This window comes from Apodemus sylvaticus, chromosome 3 (assembly GCF_947179515.1).
Source record: "Apodemus sylvaticus chromosome 3, mApoSyl1.1, whole genome shotgun sequence".
Classification (NCBI taxonomy): Eukaryota; Metazoa; Chordata; class Mammalia; order Rodentia; family Muridae; genus Apodemus; species Apodemus sylvaticus.
Window position 1 is genome coordinate 10,661,536 of NC_067474.1, and position 13,597 is coordinate 10,675,132.

At 39.4% G+C, this 13,597-nt stretch overlaps 1 protein-coding gene, 1 non-coding gene and 1 pseudogene across 2 annotated transcripts in view; all 3 read left to right on the forward strand.

The window, feature by feature from the left end:
- Cpa6 (carboxypeptidase A6) overlaps positions 1–13,597 on the forward strand; it is a 367,765-nt gene that overhangs the window by 166,894 nt on the left and 187,274 nt on the right. The window lies entirely within an intron of this gene.
- LOC127681820 (U6 spliceosomal RNA) lies at positions 11,120–11,223 on the forward strand. The gene has a single exon (XR_007977182.1). It is a non-coding gene; the product is annotated as a U6 spliceosomal RNA (small nuclear RNA).
- Positions 11,155–12,629, forward strand: LOC127679711 (heat shock cognate 71 kDa protein-like; annotated as a pseudogene).

Genomic DNA, 13,597 nt, shown 5'->3' on the forward strand with positions numbered 1-13,597 from the left:
TTCATATGGACTGTAAATTGAATCTTGGGTATTCCGAACTTTTGAGCTAATATCCACTTATCAGTGAGTACATACCAAGTTTGTTCCTTTGTGACTGAGTCACCTCACTCCAAATGATATTCTCATGTTCCATACATTTGCCTGCAAATTTCGTGAAGTCATTATTTTTAATAGCTGAGTAGTATTCCATTGTGTAATTACTACTAGTAATTCCATTCCTCTGTTGAGGGACATCTGGGTTCTTTCCAGCTTCTGGCTATTATAAATAAGGCTGCTATGAACATAGTAGAGCAGGTGTTGTGTCCTTATTACATGTTGGAGCATCTTCTGGGTATAGCTGGATCCTCAGGTATTTCTGGATCTTCAGAATATTATGTCTAATTTTCTGAAGAACCTCCAGATTGATTTCCAGAGCGGTTGTACCAGCTTGCAACCCCACCAGCAATGGAGGAGTGTTCCTCTTTCTCCACATCCTTGCCAACATGTACTGTCACCTGAGTTTTTCATCTTAGCCATTCTGACTGGTATGAGGTAGAATCTCAGGGTTGTTTTGACTTGCATTTCCCTGCTGACTAAGGATGTTGAACATTTCTTTAGGTGTTTATCAGCCATTCAAGTTTCCTCGGTTGAGAATTCTCGATTTAGCTCTGTTCTCCATTTTTAATAGGGTTCTCTGGAGTCTAATTTCTTGAGTTCTTGCATATATTGGATACTTACTCTCTATAGGATGTAGGATTGGTAAAGATCTTTTCCCAATCTGTTGGTTGCCATTTTGTCCTATTGACAGTATCCTTTGCCTTACAGAAGCTTTGTAATTTTATGAGGTCCTATTTGTCGATTCTTGATCTTAGAGCATAAATCACTGGTGTTCTGTTCAGGAACTTTAGCCCTGTGCCCATGTACTCAAGCCTCTTCCCACTTTCTCCTGTATAAGTTTCAGTGTATCTAGTTTTATTTGGAGGTCCTTCATCTACTTGGACTTGAGCTTTGTACAAGGAGATAAGAATGGATTGATTTACATTCTTCTACATGCTGACCACCAATTGAACCAGCACCATTTGTTGAAAATGCTATCTTTTTCCCACTGGATGGTTTTACCTCCTTTGTCAAAGATTAAGTGACCTTAAATGTGTGGGTTCATTTCTGGGTCTTCAATTCGATTCTATTGATCTACCTACCAGTCACTGTACCAATACCATGCAGTTTTTATCATGATTGCTCTGTAGTACAGCTTGAGGTCAGGGATGGTGATTTCACTAGAAGTTCTTTTATTGTTGAGAATAGTTTTCACTATCCTGGGTTTTTTTGTTGTTCCAAATGAATTTGAGAATTGCTCTTTCTAACTCTATGAAGAATTGAGTTGGAATTTTGATGGGGATTGCTTTCGGCAAGATGGCCACTTTTGCTATATTAATCCTGCCAATCCATGAGCATGGGAGATCTTTCCATCTTCTGAGGTCTTCTTCAATTTCTATCTTCAGAGATTTGAAGTTCTTCTCATACAGATCTTGTACTTGTTCAGTTAGAGTCAGACCAAGATGCTTTATATTGTTTGTAACTATTGTTAAGGGTGTCGTTTTCCTAATTTCTTTCTCACCCTGTTGAGTACAGGAAGGCTACTAATTTGTTTGAGTTCATTTTATATCTGGCCACTTTGCTGAAGTTGTTTATCTGATGTAGCTGTTCCTAGATGAAATTTTGGGGGTCTGATAGAACTCTGAACTAAACATCTGGTCCTGCGAATTTTTTGGTTGGGAAACTATTAATGACTGTTTCTATTCCCTTAGGGGTTCTAGGAATGTTTAAATGGTTTATTTGATCCTAATTTAACTTTGATACCTGATATCTATCTAGAAATCATCCATTTCACCTAGATTTTCCAGTTTTGTTAAGTATAGACTGTTGTAGTAGGAATTGATGATTTTTTTTTAATTTACTCAGTTTTTGTTTTTATGTTCCCCTTTTCATTTCTGATTTTGTTAATTTGGATACTGTTTCTGTGCCCTCTAGTTAGTCTGGCTAAGGGCTTATCTATCATGATGATTTTCTCAATGAACCAGCTACTAGGTTTTTTTTTAATTCGATATATTCTTTATTTACATTTCAAATGATATCCCCTTCCCTGGAACCCCCCTCCCCGAAAGTCCCATAAGCCCTCTTCTCTCCCCCTGTTCCCTTATCACCCACTTTCCCATTTCCCTATCTTGGTATTTCCCTACACTGCTGCACTGAGCCTTTCCAAGACAGGGGCCTGTCCTTCCTTTTGCTGGAACATCATTTGATATGTGAATTTTTCTTGGGTACTCCAAGTTTCTGGGATAATATCCATTTATCAGTGATTGCATACCATGTGTGTTCTTTTGTGATTGGGTCACCTCACTCAGGATGACATTCTCCAGTTCCACTCACTTGCCTAAGAATTTCTTGAATTCATTGTTTTTAATAGCTGAGTAGTATTCCATAGTGTAAATATATCACATTTTTTTGTATCTATTCCTTCATTGAGGGATCTCTGGGTTCTTTCCAGCTTCTGGCTATTATAAATACAGCTGCTATGAACATAGTGGAACATGTGTCCCCTCCCCAAAGACCCCAACCCCTCCTCCCTCACCCCGCCTCCACGTATATGCCCCTCCACCTGACACACTCTCCCCTCCCCCCTCGGTTTTCCTTTGTTGGGGCCTCTGTTGAGCCTTTACCTGACCAAGGACCATTCTTCCCACTGATGCCCAACAAGGCCTTCCTCTGCCACATTTTTGGCTGGAACCATGTGTGCTCCTTGGTTGATGGTTCAGTCCCTGGGAGTCTTGGGGAGTCTGGGTGGCTGAAATCATTGTTCTCCCCAGGGGTCTGTAAGCCCATTCATCTCTTCTGAACCACCCTCCAGCTCCTCAATTGGGGACCCCATGCCCAGTCCAATAGTTGGTTGCTAGCATCTGCCTCTGTATTTGAAAGTCTCTGGCAGGGCCCCTCTGGAGACAACCATTGCATGCTCCTTTTGGTATACACTTCTTGTCGTCTTTAGTAGTGTCAGGGTTTGTTGACTTTATAAGATGAATCCCCAAGTAGGGCAGTCTCTGGGTGGCCTTTACTTCAGCCCCTGCTCCACACATTGTCTCCCTTATTGCTTCCGTGAGTATTTTGTTCCCTTTCTTAGAGGAACCAAAGCACCCTTATTATTTAAGTTCTCCTTCTTCTTGAGCTTCCTGTGCTGGGTGAATTGTAATTTGTTTATTTTGAGCTTTTGGGATAACATCTGCTTATCAGTGAGTGCATATCATGTGTGTTCTTTTGTGATTGGGTTGCCTTGCTCAGGATGACACTTTCTAATTCCATCCATTTGCCTAAAAAATTCATAAATTCATTGTTTTTAATAGCTAAATAGTACTCCATTGTGTATATATACCACAGTTTCTGTATCCATTCCTCTGTTGAGGGGCATCTGGGTTCTTTCCAGCTTCTGGCTATTATAAATAAGGCAGCAATGAGCATAGTGGAGCATATATCCTTATTACATGTAGGAACATCTTCTGGGTTTATGCCCAGGAGTGGTATAGCTGGGTCAGCAGGTAGTACTATGTCTAATTTTCTGAGGAATTGCCAAACTGATTTCCAGAGTGGTTTTACCAGCCTGCAATCCCACCAACAATGGAGCAGTGTTCCTTTTCCCCCACATCCTCTCCAGCATCTGCTGTCCCTTGAGTTTTTCATCTTAGCCATTCTGATTGATGTAAGGTAGAATCTCAGTGTTGTTTTGATTTGCATTTCCCTGATAACGAAAGATGCTGAACATTTCTTTAGGTGTTTTAAAGCCATTCAAGAGTTTCCTCAGTTGAGAATTCCCTGTTTAGCTCTGTAGCCCATTTTTGATAGGGTTATTTGACTCTCTGGAGGCTAACTTCTTAAGTTCATTGTATACATTGGATATTAGCCCTCTATTGGATGTAGGGTTAGTAAAGATCTTTTCCCAATTTGTTGGGTGCCATTTTGTCCTATTGACCATGTCCTTTGCCTTACAGAAGCTTTGCAGTTTTATGAGGTCCCATTTGTCAATTCTTTTTCTTAGAGTATAAGCCATTGGTGTTCTGTTCAAGAACTTTTCTCCTGTGCCCATATGTTTAAGATCCGTCCCCACTTTCACTTCTATAACCTTCAGTGTGTCTGGTTTTATGTGTAGATCCTTGATCCACTTGGACTTGAGCTTTGTACAAGGAGATAAGAATTGGTCATTTTGCATTTTTCTGCATGCAGATCTCCAATTGATCCAGCACCATTTATTAAAAATGCTGTCTTTTTCCACTGGATGTTTTTAGCTCCTTTGTCAAATGTCAAGTGACTGTATGTGTGTGGGGTTCTTTTCTGGGTCTTCAATTCTATTCTATTGATCTTACTGCCTATCTGCATATCAATACCAAACAGTTTTTATCAGGATTGCTCTGTAGTAGAGCTTGAGGTCAGGGATGGTGATTCCCCCAGAAGATCTTTTGTTGTGCAGAATAGTTTTTGCTATCCTGGGGTTTTTTGTTATTCCAGATGAATATGAATTGCTCTTTCTAGATCTATGAAGAATTGATTTGGGATTTTGATGGGGATGGCATTGAATCTGTAGGTTGCTTTCGGCAAGATGGCCATTTTTATAATATTGATCCTGCCAATCCATGAACATGGGAGATCTTTCCACCTTCTGAGACTTTCTTCGATTTCTTTCTTCAGAGGGTTAAAGTTCTTGTCATATAGATCTTTCACTTGCTTCGTTAGGGTCACACCTAGGTATGATATATTATTTGGGACTATTGTGAAGGGTGTCATTTCCATAATTTCTTTCTCTTCTTGTTTATCCTTTGAGTAGAGGAAGGCTACTATTGCTCTGTAGTACTGCTTGAGGTCTGGGATACCAATTCCCCCAGAAGTTCTTTTACTGTTGAGAACAGTTTTGGCTATCCTGGGTTTTTTTTTGGTTTTTTTGGGGGGGTTTGTTTTTTGTTTTTTGTTTTTTGTTTTTTATTCCAGATGAAGTTGAGAACTGCTCTTTCTAAAGGGATAAATTACTGAGTTTAGATTTTGATGGGGATTGCATTGAATCTGTATATTGCTTTTGGCAAGATCCTGCCAATTTATGAGCATGTAAGATTTTTCCATTTTCTGAGGTCTTCTTCCATTTCCTTCTTCAGAGACCTGAAGTTCTTGTCATATAGATCTTTCACTTGTTTGGTTAGAGTCACACCAAGATACTTTATATTGTTTGTGGCTATTATGAAGGGTGTCATTTCCCTAATTTCTTTCTCAGCCTGCTTATCATTTGAGTATAGGAAGGCTACTGATTTTCTTGAGTTGATTTTGTAACCAGCCACTTTGTTGAAGTTGTTTATCAGCTGTAGGAGTTCTCTAGAGGAGTTTTTTGGGTCGCTTAAGTATACTATCATATCATCTGCAAATAGTGATAATTTGATTTCTTCCTTTCCAATTTGTATTCCTTTGAAGTCCATTTGTTGTCTAATTGCTCTAGTTAGAACTTCAAAGTTAGAACTTATTCAAATATATTGAATAAGTATGGAGAGAAAGGGCAGCTAGTTTGATATTGGCTACAGGTTTGCTGTATATTGCTTTAGTTATGTTTAGATATGGGCCTTGAATTACTGTTTTTTCCAAGACCTTTAACATGAAAGGATGCTGAATTTTGTCAAATGCTTTTTCAGCATCTAAAGAAATGACCATGTGGGTTTTTTTTTGTTTGTTTATGTAGTGGATTACATTGATGGATTTCCATATATTGAACCATCCCTGCATTCCTGGGATGAAGCCTACTTGATCATGGTGAATGATTGTTTTGATGTGTTCTCGGATTCAGTTTGCAAGAATTTTATTGAGTATTTTTGCATTGATGTTCATAAGAGAAATTGGCCTGAAGTTCTCTTTCTTTGTTGGATCTTTGCGTGGTTTGGGTATCAGCTTAATTGTGGCTTCAAATAACAAGTTGGGTAGTGTTCCTTCTGTTTCTATTTTGTGGAATAGTTTCAAGAGTATTGGTGTTAGATCTTCTTTGAAGGTCTGATAGAATTCTGCACTAAAACCATCTGGTTCTGTGCTTTTTTTGGTTGGGAGACTGTCAATGACCACTTCTATTTCTTTAGAGGTTATGGAACCATTTAGATGGTCTATCTGATCCTGATTAAACTTTGGTAGTTGGTATTTGTCTAGGAAGTTGCACATTTCATCCAGATTTTCCAGTTGTGTTGAGTATAGGTTTTTATAGTAGGATCTGATAATTTTTTTAATTTCCTCAGTTTCTATTGTTATTTCTCCCTTTTCATTTCTGATTTTGTTAATTTGGATACTGTCTCTGTGCCCTCTGGTTAGTCTGGCTAAAGGTTCATCTATTTTGTTGATTTTCTGAAAGAACCAGCTCCTGGTTTTGTTGATTCTTTGTATAGTTCTTTTTGAACTTGGTTGATTTCAGCTCTGAGTTTGATGATTTCCTGCCTTCTACTCCTCTTAGGTGTATTAGCTTCTTTCTGTTCTAAAGCTTTCAGGTGTGTTATCAAGCTGCTAGTGTATTCTGTCTCCAGCTTCTTTTTGGAAACACTCAGAGCTATGAGTTTTCCTCTTAGCACTGCTTCCATTGTGTCCCATAAATTTGGGTATGTTGTGCCTTTATTCATTTTCATTAAATTCTATAAAGGTTTTGATTTCTTTCCTTATTTCTTCCTCGACCAAGTTATCATTGAGTAGAACATTGTTCAGCTTCCATGTGTATGTGAAGATTAATTTCTTGCTTTTCCTAGTGTGTAGTTTCCTTCCTTTTGTTGGTGTTTTCCATTCATTATCCTTTGAAGGACTGGATTTGTGGAAAGATACTGTGTAAATTTGTTTTTGTCATGAAATATCTTGGTTTCTCCATCCATGGTAATTGAGTGATTTGCTGGATATAGCAGTCTGGGTTGGCATTTGTGCTTTAGTGTCTGTATGACATCTGCCTAGGCTCTTCTGGCTTTCATAGTCTCTGGTGAGAAGTCCAGTGTAATTCTAATAGGTCTATCTTTATATGTTACTTGACATTTTTCCCTTAATGCTTTTAATATTCTTTATTTGTTTAGTACATTTGATGTTTTAATTATTATGTGACAGGAGGAATTTCTTTTCTGGTCAAATCTATTTGGAGTTCTGTAGGCTTCTTATATGTTCATGGGCATCTCTTTCGTTAGGTTAGGGAAGTTTTCTTCTATAATTTTGTTGAAGACATTTACTGGCCCTTTAATTTGGAAATCTTCACTCTCTTCTATACCTATAATCCTTAGGTTTGGTCATCTCATTTTGTCCTAGATTTCCTGGATGTTTTGGGTCAGGAGCTTTTTTAATTTTTCATTTTCTTTGATTGTTGTATCAATGCTTTCTATGGTATCTTCTGCATCTGAGATTCTTTCTTCTATCTCTTGTATTTTGTTGTTGATGCTTGGATCCATGGCTCCTGTCTTCTTTCCTAGGTTTTTTATGTCCCGAGTTGTCTCCCTTTGTAATTTCATTATTGTTTCTACCTCATTCTTTAGATCCTGGATGGCTTTGTTTAATTCCTTTGCCTGTTTTGTTGTGTTTTTCCTTAGTTCTTCAAGGGCTTCTCCCTGTTTACTTGTGTTCTCCTAAATTTCTTTAAGGGAGTTATCTACATCCTTTTTGAATCCCTCCATGAAGCCCTCCGTCAGCATCATGAGCTGTGATTTTAAGTCCAAATCTTGCTTTCCTGGTGTGTTGGGGTATCCAGGACTTGCTGTTGTGGGAGAATTGGGTTCAAGTAGTTCCATATCGCCTCGATTTCTGTTAGCAACATTCCTACGTTTGCCTTTTGCCATCGGCCATCAGGATATCTTTGGTGTTAGTTGGTCCTACTGTCACTGGCTGGTGCCTGCCCCTCCTGTTTGCCTGAAAGCCTATCTCAGTAACCCTGGGTGACCTGCTTTTCCCTGGCACAGGTTACTGTGGTGCTGCTGAGCTCCTGGATGCAGGCAGAGTGCTGGTGGGGGGGTTTCCCAAGCGATCCTCTACTCTGGTGATCCCATCCTACCAGTCTGTCCCTCCCCACTGTCACAGGAGCAAAGATGGTGGCTGCCTTACCTTTGAATGCAGGACTCCCTCTAACCATGGGACTCCCTGCAGGTCAGATGCTTCCTGGCCCAGAGAGCTGTGGGACAGCCCAGCTCCTAGGTGTAGGTGGAGCCCTGGAGGGCTGTGTCCTGAGCGATCTTTCACTCTGGTGTTCCCTGCTTACCTGGATAAGCTGGCTGCTTGGTCACAGGAGCAAAGATCTAGGTTTGTTGATTATTTGTATAGTTCTCTTTGTTTCTTAATGGTGGATTTCAGCCCTGAATTTGATTATTCCCTGCTCTTTGTTCATGTATTTGCTCTTTTTCATTTTTTTGTCCTAGAACTTTCGGATGTGCTGTTAAGCTGCCAGTGTAGGGTCTCTCCAATTTCTTTATGAAGGTACTCAGAGCTATGAGATTTTTTTCCTGAGTGCTACTTTCTTTGTGTCCCATAAATTTGGGTATGCTGTGCCTTCAGTTTTGTTAAATTTTAAAGTCTTTAATTTCTTTATTTCTTCCCTAAGTTATCATTGAGTAGAGAGTTGTTCAGCTTCCATGTGTATGTGAGATTTCTGTTGTTTTTGTTTTATTAAAAACCAGCCTTAGTCTGTGATGATCTAATAGGATACATGTGATTAATTCAATCTATCTGTATCAGTTGAGGCTTGTTTTGTGTCTGATTATATTGTCAGTTTTGAAGAAGGTACCATGAGGTGCTGAGAAGAAGGTATATTCTTTTGTTTTATGGTTAAATGTTCTGTACACATCTGTTAAATCTATTTGGTCCATAACTTCTGTTAGTTTCTCTGTGTATCTGTTTAGTTTCTGTTTCCATGATCTGTCCATTGGTGAGAGTGGGGTGTTAAAGTCTTGCACTGTTATTGTGTGAGGTTCAATGTGTGCTTTGAGTTTCAGTAGCATTTCTTTTATAAATGTGGGTACCCTTGATTTGGGGACATAGATGTTCAGAATTGAGAGTTCATCTTGTTGGGGTTTTTTTCCTTTGATGAGTATGAAGTGTCCTTCCCCATTTTTTTTGGTAACTTTTGGTTGAAAGTCTATTTTATTGGATGTTAGAATGACTACTCCAGCTTGTTTCTTGGGAGCACTTACTTGAAATTTTTTCCCAGCCTTTTGCTCTGAGTTGGTATCTGTCTTTGTCACTGAGGTGTGTTTCCTGTATGCAGCAAAATGTCAGGTCCTATTTACATATACAGCATGTTAGTCTATGTCTTTTTATTGGAGAATTAAGTTCATTGATGTTATGAGATATTAAAGACTAATAATTATTGCCTCCTGTTATTTTTGTTGTTAAAGGTGGAATTATTTTGTGTGGTTCTGTTCTTTGGAGTTTGTTGTGAGAAGTATAATTTCTAAGATTTTGTTGGGTGTAATTTCCCTTATTGTGTTGGAGTTTTCCTTCTATTATCCTGTGTAGGGCTGGTTTAATGGAAACATATTGTTTAAATTTGATTTTGTCATGAAATATCTTGGTTTCTCCATATATGGTAATTGAGAGTTTTACTGGGTATAATAGCCTGAGCTGGCGTTTTTTTGTTCTCTTGGAGTCTGTATGACATCTTCCTGAGATCTTCTGACTTTTAGAGTCTCTGTCAAGAGGTCTGGTGTAATTTTGATAGGCCTACCTTTATGTGTTACTTGGCCTTTTCTCCTTACTACTGTTAATATTCTTTCTTTGTTTAGTGCATTTGATGTTTTGATTATTATGTGACAGGAGGAATTTCTTTTCTGGTACAATCTATTTGGCATTCTGTAGGCTTTCTGTATGTTTATGGGCATCTCCTTCTTTAGGTTAAAGGAAGCATTCTCCAATGATTTTGTTGAAGATGCTTACTGTCCCTTTGAGTTGGGAATCTTCGCTTTCTTCTATACCTGTTATTCTTATGTTTAGTTTTTTTATTGTGTCCTGAATTTCCTGGATGTTTTGAAATAGGAGCTTTCTGCACTTTGTATTTTCTTTGACTGTTGTGTTCTCTCTTCTGTCCCTTGTATTCTGTTGATGATACTTGCATCAGTGACTCCTGCTCTCTTTCCTAGGTTTTCTAACTCTAAGATTCTCGCCCTTTATGATTTCTTTAATGTTTCTAGTTCCATTTTTAGATCCTCAACAGTTTTGTTCAATTTCTTCACCTGTTTGACTATGCTTTCCTGTATTTCTTTAAGGGATTTATGTGTTTGCTCTTTAACACCTTCTACCTGTTTATCTGTGTTCTCCTATATTTCTTTAAGGACTTATTTATATCCTCCTTAAGATCCTCTATCATCTTCATGAGATGATATTTTAGATCAGAATCTTGCTTTTCAGGTATGTTGGGGTATTCAGGGCTTGCTGTAGTAGGAGAATTGTGTTCTGATGTTGCTAATTGGCATTGATAACTGTTGCTTATGTTCTTGTACTTGCCTCTTGCAATCAGTTATCTCTGGTTTTAACTGGCCTTGCTGTCTCTGCCCCTCCTGTGAACCTGGTTATGTTCAGCCTCCTTGAGTCAGGCTGTCTCTGAGTGTCAGAGGGGATCTGGAGCACCTGATCTGTGACCCTAGCTGAATCAGAACTCCTAGAGGCAAGCTGTCTCTGGGTGTGGGTCTGGGCAGAGAGTGGCACTAGAGCACGGGCTCTACTTCAGGGTGCAAATGAGAACCAGAAAGAAGGTCTGTTTGTTTCTTATTAGGCAGCCACAGTGTTGAGATATCTTAGGTCTTTCTTCCCTATCCTTTCTAGAAGACACAACTTCAAAGCAGACTCCCTGGTCCTCTGATTCATAAAATATTTCTGCCACCTTTTCCGTGATGTTTCCTGAACCTTAGGTATGGAATTGTGTTGTAGATATGTTGGTTTTACTGTGTAACTCTTATCCATGACTATGTTCAATTTATATAGAGAGAAATGTTAAGAAGGAATTAGGAGTTCTGAGAAAGCTCTGGGGACTACACATCCAAATAATTTTAAAATTGATAATGTTGAAAAGAAGAATAGAAGTTTTGGAACCCAGAGTGAAAAATTAAAATTTAAGATTTCAAAGGTAGTGTTCGCTTCAGCAGCACATATACTAAAATTGGAATGGTACAGAGATTAGCATGGTCCCTGTGCAAGGATGACATGCAAATTCATGAAGCGTTCCATATTTTTCTCAATGTACTTAGAATTAACAATGAACCAACTGCTGTTGGTATTGCTTATGGCTTAGATAAGAAGGATGGAGCTGAAAAGAATGTGCTGATTTTTGACTTAGGAGGTGGCAACCCTCACTATTGAGAGTGGAATTTTTGAAATCAAATCAACAGCTGGAGACACCCATTTGGGTGGATAAGACTTTGACCACAGAATTGTCAACCATTTCATTGCTGAGTTTAAGTGAAAGCACAAGAAGGACATCAGTGAGATCCAGAGAGCTATCTGACATCTCCGCACTGCCTGTGAGCAGGCCAGGCGCACCCTCTCCTCCAGCACCCAGGCCAGTATTGAGATTGATTCTCTCTATGAGGGAATTGATTTCTAACTCCATTCCTCAGGCTCTATTTGAGGAATTGAATGCTGACCTGTTCCATGGCACACTGGACCCTATAGAGAAGGCTCTTTGAGATGCCAAACTAGACAAGTCACAGATCCATGATATTGTCTTGGTGAGTGATTCTAGAATCCCCAAGATTCAGAAACTTCTGCAAGAGTTCTTCAATGAAAAGAACTGAATAAGCATTAACCCCGATGAAACTGTTGCCTATGGTGCAGCTGACCAGGCAGCCATTCCATCTGGAGACAAGTCTGAGAATGTTCAGATTTGGATGTCACTCCTCTTTCCCTTGGTATTGAAACTGCCGGTGGAGTCATGACTGTCCTCATCAAGCACAATACAACCATTCCCACCAAGCAGACACAGACTTTCACCACCTGCTCTGACAACCAGCCAGGTGTACTCATTCAGGTATGGGAAGCTGAAATGGCCATGACCAAGGACAACAACCTGCTTGGAAAGTGTGAGCTCACAGGCATATCTCCAGCACCCCGCGGGGTTCCTCAGATTGAGGTTAACTTTGACATCGATGCCAATGACATCCTTAATGTTTCTGCTGTAGATTAGAGCACAGAAAGGAGAACAAGATCACTATGACCAATGACAAGGGCCACTTGAGTAAGGAGGAAATTGAGCACATGGTCCAAGAAGCTAAGAAGTACAAAGCTGACAATGAGAAGCAGAGAGATAAGGTCTCCTATAAGAATTCACTGAAGTCTTATGCCTTCAACATGAGAGCAACTGTTGAAGATAAGAAAATTCAAGGCAAGACCAATGATGAGGACAAACACCAAGATTTTTGACACATGCAATGAAATCATCAGCTGGCTAGGTAAGAACCAGACTGCAGAGAAGAGTTTGAGTATCAGCAGAAAGAAATGGATAAAGTCTGCAATGCTATCTTTATCAAGCTGTACCAGAGTGCTGTGTCATGTCTGGAGGAATACCTAGTGGCTTCCCTGGTGGAGAAGCTCCTCCATCAGGTGGTGCTTCTTCAGGCCCCACCATTGAAGAGGTGGATTAAGTCAGCCCAAGTAGAGGGTGTATGTAGTATTGTTCCACAGGGACCCAAAACATGGAATAACAAAACTATTTTACAGGGAATAGATATTTATCCCTTTAGAGTTGAAAGGTAGAAGCTCAACTATCAAATGGACATTGGCAGTTTTTAGGGTGTTGCTTGCAGGGCATTTTGTCATGGAACCTTATAAAGGAAAAATGTCTGAATGCTCAAAAAGGGGGAAAGTAGAGAGTTAGGGCAGATGTGATATATTAGAACAGCATTATGTCTGGGGAGAGGCTCTTCTGAAGGAAATAAGCCATATCATGGAACCAACAGTAGGAAGAGAAGAAACCCCAAGTGTAGACTTTGGGAGAACTGGCAATGTGCCCACCCTCCATTCTAGTGCTACTTATCTAGAAGCACTAATGTACTTTTTGCCTCGTAAACTTCTTTCAAAGCCATATGGGTATCTGAGAAAGAAATAAAAAGCATGAATTATCCAAGATCACGTAGAAATAGAATTCTCTTTGAAAATTCAGTTTATCCTAGGCAACAGCAAAGTAGTACTGGTGAACCTTGATGTCCAAGTATAGCGGCAGAAGACATTCTCAACATGCTGCACAAAGAACCTGGTATTTTCTGAAACCACCATCAAGAGGACTCAAGCCTAGGACACAAGCCAGGATCAGGAGATCTTTAGGAGCATATAGACACACTGTAGTAGCTACCATGATAAAATCACTGAAAGAAACACAATAAGAAGTAGACATATTTTGGCTTGTGGTTTGAGAAGCACATCACAGAAGATGTGGCAGCATGAAAATGAAACTGTTTCTATACATCTCTGATTCAGGAAAAAGAATGACTAACCAGGAAATAATCCAGAAGGAAGGCCATCCTCCAGTAACTCATTTCTTTCAGTGAAGCCCCACCTCCTAAAGATCCCAGGACCTTCTATAGAACAGCTGGACTAATTGTTCAGGCACATA